The sequence below is a fragment of the Microcaecilia unicolor genome, chromosome 1 (assembly GCF_901765095.1).
Source record: "Microcaecilia unicolor chromosome 1, aMicUni1.1, whole genome shotgun sequence".
NCBI lineage: Eukaryota > Metazoa > Chordata > Amphibia > Gymnophiona > Siphonopidae > Microcaecilia > Microcaecilia unicolor.
In genome coordinates, this window is record NC_044031.1 from 237,652,818 (window position 1) to 237,673,489 (window position 20,672).

The following is a 20,672-nucleotide window of genomic DNA, read 5'->3' on the forward strand; positions in this document are numbered from 1 at the left end:
ATACAAATTCATTGTGGAAATCCTGAAAACCAGGCTGGGATGTGAATATCAAGGACTGGATTTGAGGACCCCTGGCCTACTTTAAAATGGCATCTGGGCATCCAGATTCCATTATAGAATACTAATTTAACCAGGCATTGGTGAACCCTACATCAGTGGTTCCCAAACCTGGTCCCGGAGGCACCCCAGCCAGTCCTGTTTTCAGTATATCCACAATGAATATTCATGAGATATATATGCATGCAGTGGAGGCAGTGTATGCAAATCTCTCTCATGAATATTCATTGTGGGTATCCTGAAAATCTGACTGACTGGGGTGCCTCCGGGACCAGGTTTGGGAACCACTGCACTACATTAATATGGCCGCAGTTACACCAGTCATTGACCTGGTATAACTGCGGTCATGTGAATGAGACAGGGATGCACATAATTTACGGTATTCTGTAAGTTACATGTGTAAGTGGAAGCCCCACCCATGTTCCATCCATGTGTATGCTCCCCTTGTATGTACATGCTATGCCACTTACATGTACCCTTAGAGAATAGAACTTAGGCGCCCTGCTGGCATTTTTGCATGTAAGGGCTAGTGTTTTATACATTTAAATATTCAAGGGGTGTGTAAATGTGGTTGCCCAGTTATAAAATTGCCCTTTATATCTATATTTGGCAACTTGTGGTGCAATAGGTAGGTCACTTGCCTACTGCACCCACAACCTGAGTTCAAATCTCACACTGGGATTTCTGTTAGGTAGCTGACCTCTGGCCAACTCAGCTACCTATCCATATTTGGTCAGTAAGGGGTTCTTTTACTATGCTGCATAAGCGTCTACGCGTACCCAACGCATGCCAAAATAGAGTTACCGCCCAGCTACTGCTTGGCTCTTGTAGTAATTTCATTATTGGTGCACATCCGAAAAATAATTTTTATTTTCATACGCACTTATTGGACGTGCATCGAGTGGTATTTGACATGAATAGGTCATTACCGCACAGTTACCACGTGAGACTTTACTGCTGGCGGTAAGGTCTCAGATCCATAATGAATGCGTGGCAATTTTCATTTTGCCGCACACCCATTTTCAGCAAAAATTTTAAAAAGGCATTTTTTACAGGTGCGCTGAAAAATGGATCTGCGCGCACCCAAAATCCACACCTACACCACAGGCCTTTTTTCAGCACACCTTAGTAAAAGGACCCCTAAATGAGTACCTGGCTTTAGCTGCAGAGGGGAAGAGGGAGGGGTGGGTAAAGATGACTGAAGAAGGAAATGGCAAATCACCCTGCTAATAGTCTGCCAAGGAACTATCATGTAAGTGCTAGCCTCCATTAGTTGTTCATGACTTCGTAATTGCCTTCTTCAGATGTAATTTATATGCAGAAGCATTGATATTCAGTGTCACTATGTATAACTACACATGTTTATTCAGTGGCACTCACTACATATACTGATTAGACATTACAAATGATTCCCTGGGCATCCTGCTCAATATCAGCCTCTTTGTGTATCCCAATATTCAATAACAACCACATATTCACAAGTCATATATTTTCATAAAAGATGTTACTACGTATGCAAAAAATGAATAGATGCCATTACATCATTAGTGTGCCTCAACTCGACACTGTGAATTCATTGGCAGTGCCCAGTACCAGCCACCCATGCTACCTCTACTGCATATAATGAAAGGAAAGGAAGAGCTATATTTCAGACAAAGGAACTGGGAGCACGTGAAAACAATCTCTTGTATAATGCAGTTCTCCTCCATTATTAAATATAATAGTACTTTTTTCACAGCTACAGTAGCTGTAAAGGATTTCTTTTTAAATACTTTTCCAATCCCAATTTTCCAGTAATGCTTGCTGGGTAGAGCCTTTACCTTTATCAGAAATTACTACTTCTTTTTGTGATGTTAAAATTCAGACTGAAAATTATTCTTTGAAAGATCACTATTTAATAAAATTACTATTGTCATGAACTGTGAGTGACAGGTGGGTTTGTGACATCACAGAGCTTTTCAAAGCTATCTTATGCAACACCATTCAAAATTCAGTTAGCAAAAATAGTAATTTGGCAGGCATGGTTTCTTGCTGCTGTATAGACATAAATGAGAGATCTTCTCTCTGAGGAAGATGCCAAAAATCAGCAAACACTACAAGTAAAAGTTCTGCTTTATTTTGTCAAATTATCCCTAAGGATAACTTCCTGGTTTTGTGGCAAGAGAGAAGTGGCTTTTGTGACACGGCATGGTATAAAAAGGTCCAAACATGCCCCTCCTACACCACAGAAAAGGGGTCATTATATAGGCCACCTAGATAAGAAGTTCAAAAAAGCTGTGGAGAGAATGGGGGGGAGGGGGATTTGTTCTTGTGTTATCTTGTTAATTGGACATTTATTCTCTTCAGTGGGACTGTAGGTTGTAAGAGACAAATGCCTGCAGTCTGCTTTGTTTCTTGTACTTTGCTTTATTATTGATATCAATAGAAATCAAACAAAATAAAACATGGAAAAGAAAATAAGATGATACCTTTTTTATTGGACATAACTTAAACATATTATGTCCAATAAAAAAGGTATCATCTTATTTTCTTTTCCATGTTTTATTTTGTTTGATTTCTATTGATAACCTTAAGAGTGGACTAACACGGCTACCACACTCCTCTACTTTATTATTGATAAACAGATTTTGAATAAAAAAAACCCCCTCCAGAACCAGTCCCAAAAGTGCACAAATGCTGACACATAAAATTTACACCTGCTTCAAAGAAAAGTGTAAATCTGTGTGAGTACTGTACACATGTATGCACATATTTTAAATATATGCATATATATGCATATGCAAAACAAGTCCACCTCTGTTTCACTCAAACTTACACCCCAGGACTACCTACACACAGATTACATAAAAGTAGGCCCACACTTAAAGGGTACTTCTATGAGAGGGCACATAGCAAGCACCTATTTGAAGTCTACCTACATTTCTTTATAACATTAACATAAATAGCTGAAACATGCCTATATTTAAGGTACAAACTCTTAACTGCAACTTCCTGTTTAGCGTTAAAACAGGAAGTTGCAGAAGAGAGGGCAGAACTCGGCAGAAAGAAAGCCACAGAGACGGTCTCTAACTGTGAATTGCTGCCGGCTGCAGGAACCCAAGGAGGTTGGATAAAAACAGGAGACAGGCTGCTGCATCCATGTTGTCATTCTTTATTGCTGATAGCATTTTTATTTAATCTCACTTATATTTTTAAACATGCCGGCTTATGCAGCATACAGATGTACACAGAGGAAGTATAATAACAAAAAAACTTTTCATAGGTAGAGTAGTAATTTGTTATTAACTAGTTTGAAACCTGGGAACATTAAAAAAAAATTCCTGTGCCAAGATCAAAATAGAAAGATGGTTTGTGGGAACTTGCTCCTTTTGTTTTGTAGAATGCGGTGATATGTTATAAAAATGCACTTAATATTCTTTATAACTACTATTTACTACTGGATACAGCAGACGTTAACAAAGTCGACTTCATGCTTTCTAATATAATTTTTAACAGCATTTTCTCAGTTATTACCCATATGTGAACACAATTATAATGTTAATTAAGTTTTGGATGTTACTTCTATTATTCTGTATCACTGTATTCCCAGTTTTGCACGCAGCAGGTTGCTCCTTAGAGAAAGTACTGCTAATAATCCGGGTTAACGGTAAAATAACACATTTTAACAGTAGCCCACATTGATAACTTCCTACCTTATTCTGAATCTCTGTTTTAAATCTATTTTATGTTGTTTTATGAAATTTATGATTACAATTTGTCTTGAACATTTTCATATGGAGAGGTAAATGATAAAAATTAATTGAATGATAATATACAACGGTGGGTCAAAATACTCTAAAGTAATTTGAAAATTCATAGTTGTAAGAGAATTTAATCTGCAGAAATTGCAAAAGGTTCGGTGGATTTTGGTTTTTGATAATAAATGAAGTTAAATAGGAAAAACATATTATATGACATGGTGATAATATCCTCATAAATCAGTGTGGTCCCCTGATAACCAGTGATTTGCCCAACACGCTGTACCAATAAGTAAGATGAACTTCCCACATATTCCTTAGTGAAGACAATGGGGGTTCTCATACTGTATGCACGTTATATTAAAGCATTAGCATTCACTGGAAAAAATTCTGGGACTCTTTTACAAAACTGCAGAAGAGCTAATGCATGGGCAGCGTGCGCCAAGTCATTACTACCGCCGGGGTAGCATGTGTTTCCAGCAGTAATTCTGAGTTTGGTGCACACTGAATCCCATGGTAGAAAATATTTTTCTATTTTCTACCGTGGGGTCATTCTTGGCGATAATCTGTGGCACGGCCACGTTGGCACACTCTACGTGGTTACCGTGCGGGTAGCAAATGAGCCCTTACCGCTAAGTCAATGGCTGGCAGTAAGTGCTCAGGCCGTAAATAGGTGCATGCTAGCTTTAATTTTTGTGCACGCCCATTTGCTGGCCCATTAAAAAATGGCTTTTTTCCTAGCCACAGTAAAAAGTGGCCCAGCGCGTGCCCAAAAGACGTGCCCACATTACCATCCACTTTTTACCACAGTTTTGTAAAAGGGCCCCTCTATTTGCTAAATCATAAAGAAAAAAATCATAGACATATTTATTTAATATGTTGTATGGAATATATTCAGGATTTTATTAGAGTTACTATCATGTATGCAGTAGACATTTTATGTTCGTAATTTACTTTTCTTTTCTTTCATCAGCAGAACAAGGGCAGGAGGAGAAATCACTTGGTTTTCCGACACACCATTAAATCAGTTTCACAGTCAGAAATATCATGCAAATTTCTTTTATTCTGTCACAGAAACCAATTACCAAGATGTTTTAGCTCTTGTGCCAGAATAATGGAAATTTGCTGGATTTTCAGATGGAGTGTGAGACTGATTCCATAAATCGTCTGAAAAATAGCACAATTCCATTTTATTGTGTTTTTGGAAATGAGAAAAAAAATAATTAAAACAACATATCTGCTTTATTAATACATGTGCTAAATGGTTACGCATTAATTTGAATTTCTTTGATTATAATTTATAGCCCAAATTCAGCTGCTAACAGCCTCCTCTTTGCTGCCAAATAACCACTCACTGGACTGCCTTAAGTACACTGGGGTCAATATTCAAAGTGCGTGAACTGGATAGGAGAGGCTCTTCGCCTTTTGCACTGAGTTGGTCAGGAGTGGATATTCAGCAATACTTATCTGGACAGTGGTACTGAATATCAGCTCTGATCACCACAGTATTCACCGTTTAGAGCTAGGCTGATCCAGGAGCAGAGCTGGGAGTTTATGTGAGCACTAGTGATATTCAGATAGCTTCCAGATGCCGACAAGGGGAGACCATCAGAGGTAATTCAACAGATAATACAATACTTAATATAATTATATAACTGTTACAAGAACACATTTAAACTAGAACCCTCTATTCTGCATATAGTAAAATAAAAAGGAACTTCACCTCAGCACTCTGAGGAGAGGACTTTTCCAAAATAAATTTCTCTAAGGAGTCCTTTTACTAAGCAGTGGTAAAAAGGGCCCTGCGCTAGCGACGGGGGCTGTTTTTGCTGCATTCTGAGGCCCTTTTTACTGCAGCGGGTGAAAAGGCCAAAAAAAGAAATGGCCAAGCAGTAAGATTTCACTTACCTCGTGCCTATGGGGAGGGGGGGAGGTGGAACACCTACCGCCACTGATTGAGGTGTTGGTAAGGGCTCCCGCAGTAACCAGCTAGTGCATGGTGCTGTCCTATTACCTTCAGGTTAGCGCCTGCGTAGATATTTTTCAAATATTTCTTCTAGCGCCGGAAATGTTGCACACTGGGGGTGGAACTACTGCCGGCACCCACATTGGGCTGGCGGTAGCTCCAGATTGGCACGCAGTGGGCTTACCGCAGCTTAGTAAAAGGGCCCAGAAGTGTGTAGGATCTTAAAAGACATAAGACACCAGACACTTACAAGGAAATTTTAAGAAAAATATTACTTCCAAAGATAAAACTCTAGGCTTCATCTATAGTAGCACCTTATATCTCATTTGTGTTGGTCTGGAACATCTGGGAACATCTTATAGGTTGCCCACAAAACAGAACAGTTTTTTTTTTTTTAGAAAAGTAAGTTTTCAATACTAACATCTTTTGTCTCACTATGGAAAATCCCTAATAAAGTTGCCCTTTTGGTTATAATATTCTAAGATGATTCTATAAAATTAGATATATCCAAACTATCTGGAGTAATAATTGAATCAAAGTTACCTTCCTTGTTAACTTTCGGAACACCTTTAGGCACATAATATAGGTTATTAACCGTCTATGAATCATAGGATAGTTGCAAAACAACTTTCACAAATTCAACGAGATAATAATGAGTGCAACAGAACAATTATATTTTCCATTAACTCATAATTCAGTTCTTTTAATATGGAAGGGGTGTGGCTATTCTTCAGAACTGATGTCCAACTCTCTTACGGGTTTCTTTGACCTGCTTACATGAATAGCAACCTTTAAAACAGATAGGGTATCAGCCATTGAAACTTTTTCCCTGTTGCTTGACCTCAGGCTTTTCTGGCAGTGCTGTTAAATCTGTGCCAATTTATTGACATCACCCTATTCCATCAAAATCCAGGGTCATGTCTCTCCTTGCTGCAATCTTGTGACATTGACCCATACTTTGACACCTCACAGATGTTTGCTATCAATTTATAATGAGGTAGGGAAATTACTTACATGCTCCTACCCTTTTCCATCTGTCATAAGTTCCATGCTGTGTGTTGTTTCTAGGAGACCATTGCTGCCACAGCCCTTGGCAGTAAAACCTCGCTAGCTGAGTGGCTCCCCACCTTTTTAGATACTGCTGTTGTCATCCTTCCTAATTAAAACCTCCACAGCATCTTGTAAGTCTCTACTGAATATATCCAAACCTACTACATGGCAACTCTCCAGAATCAAATTATGTGTAATGAACAGATCATTCATAGCATAAATGAACTTAAACCTCCCTTTGTTTCACACCCTAGAAGTGTGGAGGGGATAGCTTGAATGCAGTCTTAAATTTCTGTTCTCCTTCCCCCACAAGTCTATTTCCATAATCTTATCAGCCCTACTCCTTTCAGTTACTACCTATCCCTCTATTCTGAACAGCTGGTGCTTAGCTCTTTCTGGTAACTAAAAGCACCCCTTCCCCTCCCCTCCCCCCCCCCTCATGCATGCTACTTACCTATTCCTAATTTTGTCTCTACCTTCTATCAGATGTCATTGGAGACCACAATTTATACAGAAAGGCAACCTGAGGCATCAGGACTAAACACATGAGTCAGACCACAGAAGTCCTAAAGCCTACCCAAGAGACTGGGGGAACTGAGTTTATGAAGGATCACCATAGTTCTTATCATCCCAATAGTGAATAATATGGAAACAAAGTTAATTTCAGCCACTGAAAGGTTTCTATAGCAGGGGTGTTGCTGCGGATGAACTCCTTGTATCTGTGAATGGAAGTTTAAATTCTAGCTACCTTGTATGTCCCACAGGTAAAAGGTAGCATTGCCCTCCACTGCACCACACTCATTTTTTAAATTTAATTTAATTATTAACAAAAAAATACTTATGCTCTATCTACCACCCTAGGTGGCTTACAAAATCAACATATGAAGGTTAAATGAAAAGTGATGCCTCCACCTCCATAATTTAAATTAAGATACTGTAATGAAAATAATACTTGAAACTTATTCTATTACATTTATTTACTCTTTTACATAGAGGGGCATTTTCGAAAGAAACGTCCAAGTTGCGATTTCGACGTCTTTGTAAAATGTCCAAATCCAGGGGCAGGGAAAACCGTATTTTCGAAAAAAGATGGACGTCCATCTTTCGTTTCGAAAATACTGTCAGAGACGTCCAAATTTGGACGTCCTTGGATTTGGATGTCTTTGACTTTCGGCGATTTTCGAAACCAAAGATGTCTAAGTCAAAAATGTCCAAATGCAAGCCATTTGGATGTGGGAGGAGCCAGCATTTCTAGTGCACTGGTCCCCCTGACATGCCAGGACACCAACCGGGCACCCTAGGGGGCACTGCAGTGGACTTCATAAAATGCTCCCTGTAACATAGCTCCCTTACCTTGTGTGTGGAGCCCCCCAAAACCCACTACCCACAACTGTACATCACTACCATAGCCCTTACGGGTGAAGGGGGCACCTATATGTGGGTACAGTGGGCTTGTGGTGGGTTTTGGCGAGCTCGCTGTTTCCTTCACAAATGTAACTGGTAGGGGGGTATGGGCCTCGGTTCGCCTGTCTGAAGTGCACTGCACCCACTAAAACTACTCTTGGGTCCTTCATGCGCTGTCATGGACCCGAGTATGACATCTGAGGCTGGCATAGAGTCTGGCACAAAATATTTTTAAAGATGGTTTTTGAGGGTGGGAAGGGGTTAGTGACCACTGGGGGAGTAACGAGAGGTCATCCCCAATTCCCTGCGGTGGCCATCTGGTCATTTCGGGCACCTTTTGTGCCTTATTCATAAAAAAAGCATGTCCGGGTGAAAACGTCAAAGTGTTCGTCAGGGACGTCCTTGCTTTTTTTCAATTATGGGTCAAAGATGTCCAAGTGTTAGGCACGCCCAAGTCCTGCCTTCAGTACGCCTCTGACATGCCCCCTTGAAATTTGCACGTCCTTGCGACGGACTGCAGTTGGAGACATCCAAAATCGGGTTTCGATTATACCGATTTGGACGTCTCTGGGAGATGGACGTCCATGTTCCGATTTATGTCGAAATATGGACATCCTTCTCTTTCGAAAATGAGCCTGATAGTCACCACCATCTGCCAAAGATTTCTGCCAATAATAGACAAGTTTTTGAAAGATGTCACAAAAGAACTACACATCTTGTCTCTTCAACCAATTACAGTCCTTTCCACCTCTTATCTGAGTTGAACAGATGCCCCCAAAGGTATTCCTTTAATTTTGGAAAAAGATGGAAACTGATTGGTACTAAGTCTGGGCTGTATGGAAGAAAGGAAAAGACTGTGAGAACTATCTTCACAATTGCTTCCGTAGTGTTTCATGCGGTGTGAGGCCTAGCATTGTCATGTTACACCAAAATTTCTTTCTTGTGCTTCTGAACTCTTTCTCAGTTATTCTTTCAAAGTTTTCAGGGTTGCAATCTATTGCTCTGAGTTGATGGCTATACCTGATTCAAGGAAATCCATGTGAACAACACCATCTATGTCAAGTGTCATCCACTTTGTTTTTCATCACACAAATCAACTTTTCCTGGCCCACAATCTTTACAATTTTTGGCCCTGGCCCAGCGATGCACAGTACTCACATCAACACAGTTATCACCATGAACAACCTTACCTATAAATAACTTTATGTTATCCAGGTGTCTGTATACTAGCAGATTTAAATATGTTGTATCACTGTAATGTGTTATGGAAACAATATGGTTAACATTCAAAGGGGTTTAACTGGAGAGGAAAGGATCTTGTCCTTTTAAACCTAGCTGTCACGTCCCCTACCTCAACGCAAGCGGCGTCCTCGAGCTGCACAGGGTCCTGGCACACACACACTTGACTGGCTCAGCCTTGAGCCATGTCTGTGTACTTCTTCTCTGGCTGCACGCTCCTTGATTGCCTTGCTCTCATGCACCTGGATCTGCTCTCTCTGCCTGGCTTCCAGGCTCTTTAATTGCCTTGCTACCACACACCTGTGTTGACTTTCTCTCTACCTACCTGACCTATGGAAGCTCTCTTCTTAGGGTTACCATATGGCTCCAGAAAAAGGAGGACGGATTGAGCCAGCCGGGTTTTACTTCCATTGCTTTCCATTGAAAGCAATGGACGTAAAACCCGGCTGGCTCAATTACTTCCATTGAAAGCAATGGACGTAAAACCCGGCTGGCTCAATCCGTCCTCCTTTTTCTGGAGCCATATGGTAACCCTATCTCTTCTTCAGCTGGTTCCTGTCTATGTCAGAAAGCCTGCGCTATTTCTGGGACGCTTTCCCTCTGCCTCATTGCTTTGGCTTCTACTTAGGTAAGCGTTTCTCTTCAGCATAGTCTTCTGTTTGCTACCTGCCTGTAAAGACCCTGCTTATACCTGGATTACTCTTCTGTTTGCTGCCTGCCTGTAAAGACCCTGCTTGTACCTGGATTACTCTTCTGTTTACTGCCTGCCTGAATATCCTGCCTGGACCTGGTTACTCTCTTGTCTGCTGCCTGCCTGAATATTCTGCCTGGACCTGGTTATTCTCCTGTCTACTGCCTGCCTGAATATTCTGCCTGGACCTGGTTACTCTCTTTGCCTGAATATCCTGCCTGGACCTGGTTATTCTCCTGTCTGCTGCCTGCCTGAATATCCTGCCTGGACCTGGTTATTCTCCTTTCTACTGCCTGCCTGAATATCTTGCCTGGACCTGGTGACTCCCTGGTCAGTTACCCGCCTGTATATCTGCCTGGACCCCAGAAACTCCTTAGCCTACTGCCTGTCACTCTGTTGTGACCCGCTCCTGAACTTCTTCCTTCTGCTTTCTTCTGGCTGGTCTCTCTGGGTGCCCCTTTCCTGACCTCTCAGTATAAGTCCTATCGGCCGCCCGCACCTGGGGGCTCAACCCTCGGGGAATGGTGGTCACCACAGGTGAACTTTGTGGTTGCTCGGCCACCAAGCAGAACCTGGGTCCATGTCTTTTCACACCTGGCAGCACACTGCTCGGCACAGGAACTCACCATATCTGACACCAGCTGAGCTGGCTGGCTGGCTACCGATATTCAGCGGCAGTTAACAGGGTAGTTCCTCCGAATATGGACTGTAACTAGCCATTGTGAAACTGGACAGGTTAGAGGAGGTCTGAGGGTGGAGTCTGGATGGAACCACTATGTAATCAGTTTGTGACGATATTCAGGTAAGTAAACAGATAAACTTATATAGCATAACGGCCACTTACAAGTCACATAAATCTGTCTCTTTCCATCAGGGAGAATATTTTTTATACTGTATGATAATTTCCCCAAACAGCTATATATGCTGCAGATGCTATTGCTCAGATTGACACAATCATAAATATTTATTTTTAAACGTATTCAAAAATCAATAAATTACTCCAATTTTTGTCATAACCTATGAATACAAAGAGAAAAAGACCTCAGAGGTTAAGCATGGGAACAAAGGGGTTGATGCTCTGTGTTTTGCTGACCCGCCGCTGGTGTTATGCCCAGAAAATCAATGCCAGGCCATGTCCAGGCTTCTGGCATTGAATTTCTGGATTTGCAGAGCTGTCTAAAATATAGCCAGTTAAGTATAGCACTTAACTGGCTATGGGACACCATATAAAGATAGGACCGACTTTTACGCAGTTACCTTGACCGGATAAGTGCTCGATACTGGCACTTAACCAGCCATGTGCCAACTCCATCCCCGGGATAGATGGTTTTGAGTTGGGCGCTAACTGAACATTTTTAGCATCACTAACTGGTTAAGTGCCACTGAAAATAACTGGTTAGCCCCAAACAGGCGATTTAAGTGGCCAGGAGCTGTTTCTGGCCAGTTAAATATCTTTGAATATCAACCCAAATCTGTTTTCTGCACCACTATAACATCATTCGTGAGAAAAATCTTTAAATGTTCAGAATACTTCAAAATTTAATAATTATGTTTGTATGTATGTATATAAAATAAACTGACCTTGATATTTTGAATATTGAACAATGCAGAAACCATTTAATAAGAGAATCTAATATGGTCCTTGTTTCACTATAAAACTGCCTTTGATATGAACAGTATTTAATTCTATAGTTCAAATACAGCTCAAGCCTGCACAATCTTTATTGTTCAAACCATGATATCAAGATAAGCTCATTTGCTGGGTTTGTTGAAAGAGTTTAATCTTGCACATTCAGGGTCCTTTGGAACCATATTATGATCATATATAAGAGATAACCTTGGCGATGGCTTTGCAGATTTGTAAGGTGTAAACCACATGCTACTCAATTGCTTCCTATTTGTAGTAATCTAGATTTCCCTCCTGGCCTTGAAGGCAGCCATTTCGCTTATTGCATGATAAGGAGCCAAGATTAGTTGGAGATTTTCTGCAGGACAATAGTCATACTAAAATGTTTCATATGCATTTTAAAAATGAATAACCACTGTGTTTTTAAGCTGGCATAGTTCTCCTCACAATTTCTTGCGTTAACTGGCAGCATTGACTACAAGCTGTATGAAAACAGGTGGCCTATAGATTGATGTATTTCAGCAAGAATGCCATGCTGAAAGAATGAACTACTAAATCAACATTCTACAGAACAAAAGAAATAGGGTTTAATAATGAGTGCTGAAAACAATAGCTTTGACTATTGAATGCAGAAGACAGTCAAACTAAGTCCTGAAGCATACATTCAGAAAGACAGTTTTGAATCAAGCATTTTATTTCCAATATTGGAGTACTTTTTTAAAGAAAGAAAACCATACAGAATGAAGATGTGCAACCTTTCACCTGTCAATTTAAAAGACAATCGTAAAAGTATGAAGTTTAGACTGAGATGGCCCTGGATATTTCTTTTGAAGATGTATAAGTGTCTGGTTGGACCACTGCTTAAGTGACATGGAATCACATTTTCGATATGACATCTAAATCTGATTTTGAATGTTTTGCTGAAAACATCCAAAAATCAAGTGGAAAGCATGGCCATTCTCAAACTAGAAAAATATCTTTTTGTTTCAAAAATGGCCATTTCCTAGACGTTTTGTGCTCTCATAAACAAAATATCCAAACTCCCAGTGACCCAAATCTTCTCAATAACTCCGTCAAAACATTCACAAAATTCTCCTCCTGAATGTCCCGATAGTTCTCAAGTCATCTCAATATTCTTGGTTCCCTACATGGTGACCATGTTTCGCCTTAAAACGGCATCATCAGGAGAACAAAATTAAGAAAATTGAAAACAAAATCATAAGCATCAAAAATAAAAAACAATCTGTCAGCCTCTCACAATCACCTGTATTTACCCCCAATCTCGCATCTGCTAAACAGTAAACAATACTCAAACGGCTACCTGCAGTGTGAATCAATCCTCCTCCGCCAGCGCATGCACTCAACCAATCATATCTCATACTCACTCTTAACCGGGAGGATTTAAAGCAGTGTAATCCACTCAATCTCTTTATTCATGCCCCCTAGGAGTCATTGTTCGCAAGTTAAAAATGAATTGTTCCTTTCTTGACAATAGTGCTGCACTATTACCTCCTCTATTCAGATGTTTGTTTGTTTTTTAATTTTTAATTTATGCATTATTCAAATTTACATTTATGGAATCCAACATAAAGATTCCAGAAAAAAAGAAAAATAAGAAAATCAATTCTACTAGGTAAATTATCTTGATAATATTTAGTCCACAATAAATTGATCCAAGATCTAGGAAATATATTCAGATGTATTTTTAAGAAAATCACAAAAATCAGATCCTGTTCTGTATGGTGGCACAAATCCCAATGATTAACCAGGGGAGCCTCAGCTTTATTGGTACGCAGATTACTCAGGTGCTCAGCAGTTCTATGTTTTATCCTCTGCTTCGTGTGACCAATGAACCATTTTGCACATGGACATTGTATGCCATACACAACCTGAGATGTGTTACAATCAGTGCAGTCTCTCAACTGAAACGTTCGCACTGTTACTGAAAGTTTTACTTCATGAGTGACCCAAGCATATTTACAATACATGCAGTTACCACATGCAGTTTGACCTCTATTTATTTATTTATTTGTATCCCACATTTTCTCACCTATTTGCAGGCTCAATGTGGCTGGATCATCCCATTTAATAGCATTCCTATAAGATAACATCTCACCAAGATTCCTCCCTCTAGAATAAGCAAAACGTGGTACTCCAGATATATCTATATATTATTATTATTTGATACATTTGTATCCCACATTTTCCTACCTATTTGCAGGCTCAATGTGGCTTACATAGCACCGTAAAGGCGTTCGCCAATTCCGGTATGAACAAATACAAAGTGATGTTGTGGTAGAATAAAGTTCATGTGTAACAGACACATTAGGGAATCATAGGGAGGAAGGGCTGTTATGTCCAGTACAAGCTTTGGTTTTGTTATGCTGCAGGGTTCAGGCATTTAAGTTGGATCGGTAGGGTATGCCTTTTTGAACAGGTTCGTTTTTAGTGATTCCTGGAAGTTTAGGTGGTGATACATTGTTTTCACAGCGTTTGGTAATGCATTCCATAGTTGTGTGCTTATATAGGAAAAGCTGGATGCATAAGTTGATTTGTATTTGAGTCCTTTGCAGCTTGGGTAGTGTAGATTTAGGTATGTTCATATTGATCCTGTTGTGTTTCTGGTTGGTAGGTCTATGAGGTCTGTCATGTATCCCGGGGCTACGCCGTAGATAATTTTATGAACCAGGGTGCAGATTTTGAAAGCAATACGTTCTTTGATTGGGAGCCAGTGCAGTTTTTCTCGGAAGGGTTTGGTGCTTTCGAATCACGTTTTTCCAAATATAAACCTGGCTGCCGTGTTTTGAGCAGTTTGAAGTTTCTTTATGATTTGTTCTTTGCATCCCGCATAGATTCCATTGAGTAATCTGCATGGCTTAGTACCATTGATTGTATCAAGTTGTGAAATGTTTCCCTCGGGAAGAATGGTTTCACGCTTTTGAGTTTCCACATTGAATGGAACATTTTCTTTGTTGTAGATTTCACTTGGCTCTCTAGCATGAGGTTACGGTCGATTGTAACGCCAAGAATTTTCAGGCTGTCTGAGATAGGGAGGGTGTAATCTGTGGTGTATATGTTAGTGGGTTTGTTCGTGTTGTATTGGGATGAGAGGATGAGACTGTGTGTTTTCTCTGTGTTGAGTTTTAGTTGAAATGCATTCATGATGTTCAAGCAGAGTTTGATTTCATTGGTGATTTCTGTCAGATCATGTTTGTAAGGGATGTATATTGTGACATCGTCTGCATAGATGAAAGGGTTAAGGCCTTGGTTGGATAAGGACTTTGACATGGTTCCGCACAGACGACTGATAAATAAATTGAGTGCCCTCGGTATGGGACCTAGAGTAACTGATTGGGTAAAAAATTGGTTAATGGTAGGAGACAGAGGGTGGTGGTAAATGGAGCTTGCTCTGAAGAAAAGGATGTCGTCAGTTGAGTACCGCAGAAATCGGTCCTGGGGCCAGCTCTTTTTAACGTCTTTGTGAGCGATATTGCGGAAGGGCTGTCTGGTAAGGTTTGTCTCTTTGCGGATGATACTAAACTCTGCAACAGGGTGGACACCCTGGAGGGTATAAATGACATGAGGAAGGACCAAGCGAAGCTAGAGCAATGGACTGATATTTGGCAACTAAGGTTTAATCCCCAAAACTGCAGGGTCATGCACTTGGGTCGCAAAAATCCGAGGGAACGGTACAGTATAGGGGATATAGTGCTTCAGTGTGTGAAGGAAGAGCGGGACTTAGGGGTGATTGTGTCTGATGACCTTAAAGCTTTCAAACAGGTAGAAAAAGCGACGGCCAAAGCTTGGGTACATAAAGAGAGGCATGACCAGCAGGAAAAATGAGGTCTCTGGTGAGGCCTCATTTGGAGTACTGCGTGCAGTTCTGGAGACCGCACCTATGGAAAGATATAAACAGGATGGAGTCGGTCCAGAGGGCGGCTACAAAATTAGTAAGCAGTCTTGAAGAGAGGAGACATAATAGAGACATTTAAATATCTCAAGGGCATTTATGTACAGGAAGAGCGCCATTTTCAAATGGAGAGCTCTGGAATGAGGGGGCATATGACAAAGATAAGAGGGAATAGGCTTAGGAGTAACCTAAGGAAGTATTATTTCACAGAAAGGGTGGTGGAGGCGTGGAATGGCCTCCCGGTGGAGGTGGTGGAGTCGAGGATTGTTCCAGAATTTAAAAAGGCATGGGATAAGCATGTGGGATCACTTAGGTACAGGAAGAATTAGGGGTTGCAGAGGATGGGCAGACTGGATGGGTCATATGGCCTTTATCTGCCGTCATGCTTCTATGTTTTTAGTGGGGTCATCATTAGGTTGAAAAGGATCGGTGATAGTGGTGATCCTTGAGGTACTTCGCAGTCTGCTTTCCTTGGTGATGATATGTTTGAGTTTGATTTCACTTGATATGTTCTAGTGGTTAGGAAACCCTTGATCCAACTAAGTATACTTCCACCAATCCCGAAGTAATCTAGGAGTCTTAGTAGTATTTTATGGTTTACCATGTCGAATGCACTAGACATGTCGAATTGGAGGAGAAGTATGCTTTTACCTGTTGCTATTTCCTGCTTGAATTTGGCTAGGAGAGTAATTAGTACTGTTTCAGTGCTATGGATGGGGCAAAATCCTGATTGTGATTCATGTAATATTGAGAATTTGTTTATATAATCAGTAAGTTGTTTGGTTACCATGCTTTCCATCAGTTTGACTACCAGTGGGATAGATGCTACTGGGTGGTAGTTAGTGATTTTGTTTGTTTTTTTCTTGGTATCTTTTGGTATCTTTTTATATATATATAAAATTTTAACTGCCAGACCCTCAACCATTTTTCTAATTTTGGAGATCCCTTTCTACTCCCTTCAGGGTATCTAATCTATTGGCTATCTTTGTGTCATCCTCGAAAAGACAAACTTTTCCTTCTAACCCTTCAGAAATGTTTTGTACAAATATATTAAACAGAATTGACCCCAGCTCAAACCCCTGAGGCACTCCACTACTCACCTTCCTTTCCTCCGAGCGGATTCCATTACTACCACCCTCTGCTGCCTGTCGGTCAACCAGTTTGTTTCCAATCCAGTTCACCACTTTGGGTCCTATGTTCAGCCCTCTCAGCTTATACTTGAGTCTTCTGTGAGGGACCGTATCAAAGGCTTTGCTGAAATCCAAGTAGATTACATCTATCATACCTCCTTCATCCAGATCTTTGGCCACCCAGTCAAAAAAATCAATTAGATTCGTTTGGCAGGATTTTCCCTTGGTAAAGCCATGTTGGCTCGGATCTTGTAACCTGTTGGCTTCTAGAAAGTCCACTATCCTTTCCTTTAGCAGCAATTCCATTATTTTTCCTACCACTGATGTGAGGCTTCCCTGTCTCTGCTTTTGTGAAAAGGGATCACATCAGCTTGTCTCCAATCCCTCAGAACCTCTTCCATCTCTAAAGATCTATTAAATAAATCTTTAAGAGGTCCTGCCAGGACTTATCTGAGCTCCCTCAGTACCCTGGGATGTATCCCATCCAGCCCCATAGCTTTGTCCACTTTCAGATTTTATTTATTTTTGTTACATTTGTACCCCGCGCTTTCCCACTCATGGCAGGCTCAATGCGGCTTACATATTGTATACAGGTACTTATTTGTACCTGGGGCAACGGAGGGTTAAGTGACTTGCCCAGAGTCACAAGGAGCTGCCTGTGCCTGAAGTGGGAATCAAACTCAGTTCCTTAGTTCTCCAGGACCAAAGTCCACCACCCAACCACTAGGCCACTCCTCCACTCATTCAAGCTGTTTATAAACACTTTCATCCATGAATGGCACAACAGCTACTCCATTCCCAGATATACCCACTGCTACCGACCGTGGTCCTTCTCCAGGATTCTCTTCTGTGAACACTGAAGAAAGCACTTGTTTAGCACGTTCGCTTTATCCTCATCACTCTCCATATAGCTATTCTCAGTATCTTTCATTGTTGCAAATCCATTCCTTTTTTTCTCCTTTCCCCAGTATATCTAAAAAAGGTCTGGTCACCTCTCTTTAGCTCTTTAGCTATTTTTTCTTCCACCCACACTTTTGCTAGTCGTATTTCCCTCTTCGCTTCTTTGAGCTTAATCCAGTAGTGATATTCTCATTGAGTTCTTTTGTATTTTTTGAATGAAGCCTCTTTTACCCTTATTTTTTCAGCTACTTGTTTGGAGAACCATATAAGCTTCCTGTTTCTGTTGTTTTTGTTTATTTTCACTGTGTAAAGATCGGTTGCCATATTTATAGCAGTTTTCAGCTTGGACCACTGCACTTCTATATCTCCATTTCCTACCCCTGTTGTCAACTCCTCCAAGTATTCCCCCAAGTTGCTCCTCAAAACGTACCTCTTTTCTAAAGTCTTTGGTTCATCTATCCTATAATCTGCACTCTGTCCTCCCGTCCTTTTCCTGCTCTCACTCACCCTACACTTTGTCTATCTTGGGGGTCTTTTACTAAAAGGTTTGGCACGTGGCATCAGGCTTGCCATTAGTAAATCTGGAACTATCGCCAGGCTACTGCAGGAGCCCAGCGGTAGTTCCTATCCCCAGTCAGCGCCATTTCTGGCACCACAAAAAATGTTCTATTTTTATAGCGCCAGTACTTACCCAGAGGTAATTGGGCAGCCCCACATTTTGCCTGGTTACTGCTGGGTTAGCGAAGGAGTCCTTACCGTCACCTCAATGGGTGGTAGTAAATGCTCCCCCCCCCCCTCAAAATGTCAGCATGGTAAGTGGTTCACTTACTGCACAGCCATTTATTTTCTACAAAAAAAGACAGCCTTTTACCTGCTGCAGTAAAAGGGGGCCTCAGTGCACTTCAAAAACATGCGCTGACGCTAGCCCAAACCCCCTGTTACCACAGTTTAGTAAAAGGTTTGTTGCTGCAAACCACATGGTCGCCTTGATTGGCCCCATTGTGGTATATTAAGTAATCTGAATAAATAAATAAAATTAATTTTAATTGTAAACCATCATGAAGAGAATTTACTAGCAACTCCCGCGTGACAGATGAGAGGAAGCCCATAGGAACTGAATAGGCTTCCTCTTATTTGCCACAAGGGAATCGCTACTGTGCCTTTGTAAAGGAAGCCCATAATAATTTATGTGCACAAGAGGGGTGGTTTTTTTTTTGAAGAAGAAGAAAAGTGCCAGCAAAATCATGCAAAAATAAAAAAACAGAGAAAGAATTCTCATACAATTAAATATTTAAAAAAAACTTCAGATGAAAAGGGTTGGGATATGAAGGACTATTATTTCTTTGTTTTCATTTTCTTGAATTTATTTATTTTGCTTAATGTTACTTTAGGATTTTTATAATTTCTTTTCTTTCTTTTATTTTTTTTGTTGATAATGTACACTAAAAACTTACAGCTAGCCCCTCTCTCTCTGCTGACTAAAAGTGTTGAGATCATAAAATTAATCCCATCAGGTTTAGAAAAACTTCTACCCACCCCTCTACATGCCCAAGCCCCAGCTCCTTCCAGACCTCTCGCATAACTCTATTCAAGGGTCCAGTGGGGGCAGTCCTATCATTTTGAAGTATGGAATCAGCAGGGCAGGAACAGTTGGAAATCATCCCTGCCCCATTGGATCTCTCAGATGGGATATATTAAGGGTTGCAGAAATATATTTGTAAGCCTGGCATGATTTTTTTTTTTACTATTTTATTATGTTCAGTTTGTGGGAGAAAGACGTGTCAAGATTTCTGAAAAGGAAATAGACTGAAAATCCATACCTCTGGTGACCCTCTCCCACGCCCCAAAGATGTGAAAGAAACAGTACATACCAGCCTGTGTGACAGCCTCAGATGTTATGGCCAGTCCTATTAGAACAGCAAGCAGGTCCCTGGATTCACCAAGTGGTCAGTGCAGTGCACTGTAGAGAAGGGGTCCCAGGCACATATCTCACTCTGACTGTCACACTTGTGGTGGAAAGTGTGAACCCTCCAAAACCCACCAAAAGCCTACTATACCCACATATAGGTGACACCTGCAGGCATAAGGGCTATTGTAGTGGTGTACAATTGGATACAGCAGGTTTTTGGTGGGTTTTGGAGGGCTCATCATACAGTATAATGGGGTAACGGTAAGATGTGTGCCTGGAACATTTTTTGTGAAGTCCCCCCCCCCTGTAGGGTGCCCCACTGCTTTGCTGGGATGTCTATGTGGCTAGTCTACTAAGAATGATGGCCGGCCATTTCCTAACACAAATTGGGAGATGGCCGGCGATCTCGGAAAAGCGGCAAAATCGGTATAATCGAAAGCTGCTTTTTTTGACAGCATTGCCGCTTTTCCGTCGCCTCGCTGGCGAAAGTTCAAAGGGGCGTGTCGGCGGCGAAGCGAAGGCGGGACATGGGCGGGTATGAGCGTGGCTACCAGATAGCTGGCTTTCGCCGATAATGGAAAAAAAATGGCATTAAGCAGTATTTCACCGGGTTTACTTGGTCCTTTTATTTTCACAACTAAGCCTCAAAAAGGTGCCCCAACTCACCAGATGACCACTGGAGGGAATGGGGGATGACCTCCCCATACTCCCCCAGTGGTCACCAACCCCCTCCCATACTAAAAAAATAAAAATAAAAACATTTTTTGCCAGCCTGTATGCCAGCCTCAAATGCCGTACCCACCTCCATGACAGCAGAATGTGTTCTATCCTCTGACAGCCTTTCCCTGGTTGTGATTTGGCTCTCGGGTGAGTGTTACACCTTTTCTGTTAGGTGCACTGCAGAGTCACATCAGCAATGCATTTTGGTGGGTGTAGGGTAGTGGACTCTACTCCCTTGGTGCTTATCCCCCTGCTAACTGGGTCAGAGTGTGCCCTGTGTTTCCGGTAATCCATGAGGTAGTGGCCATTTTTGTAAGGCAGTTTTAGATCCC

At 41.2% G+C, this 20,672-nt stretch overlaps 1 protein-coding gene and 1 long non-coding RNA gene across 2 annotated transcripts in view; both read right to left on the minus strand.

Moving 5' to 3' along the window:
* The window catches only part of GABBR2 (gamma-aminobutyric acid type B receptor subunit 2), a 1,273,589-nt gene that overhangs the window by 324,800 nt on the left and 928,117 nt on the right, over nt 1-20,672 (minus strand). The gene's annotated exons all lie outside the window — the stretch shown is intronic.
* On the minus strand, nt 4,192-18,862 carry LOC115471251. The gene is made up of 4 exons (XR_003942308.1): nt 18,785-18,862; nt 15,663-15,667; nt 8,685-8,686; nt 4,192-4,203 (listed from the first exon to the last, which is right to left on the minus strand). It is a non-coding gene; the product is annotated as an uncharacterized LOC115471251 (long non-coding RNA).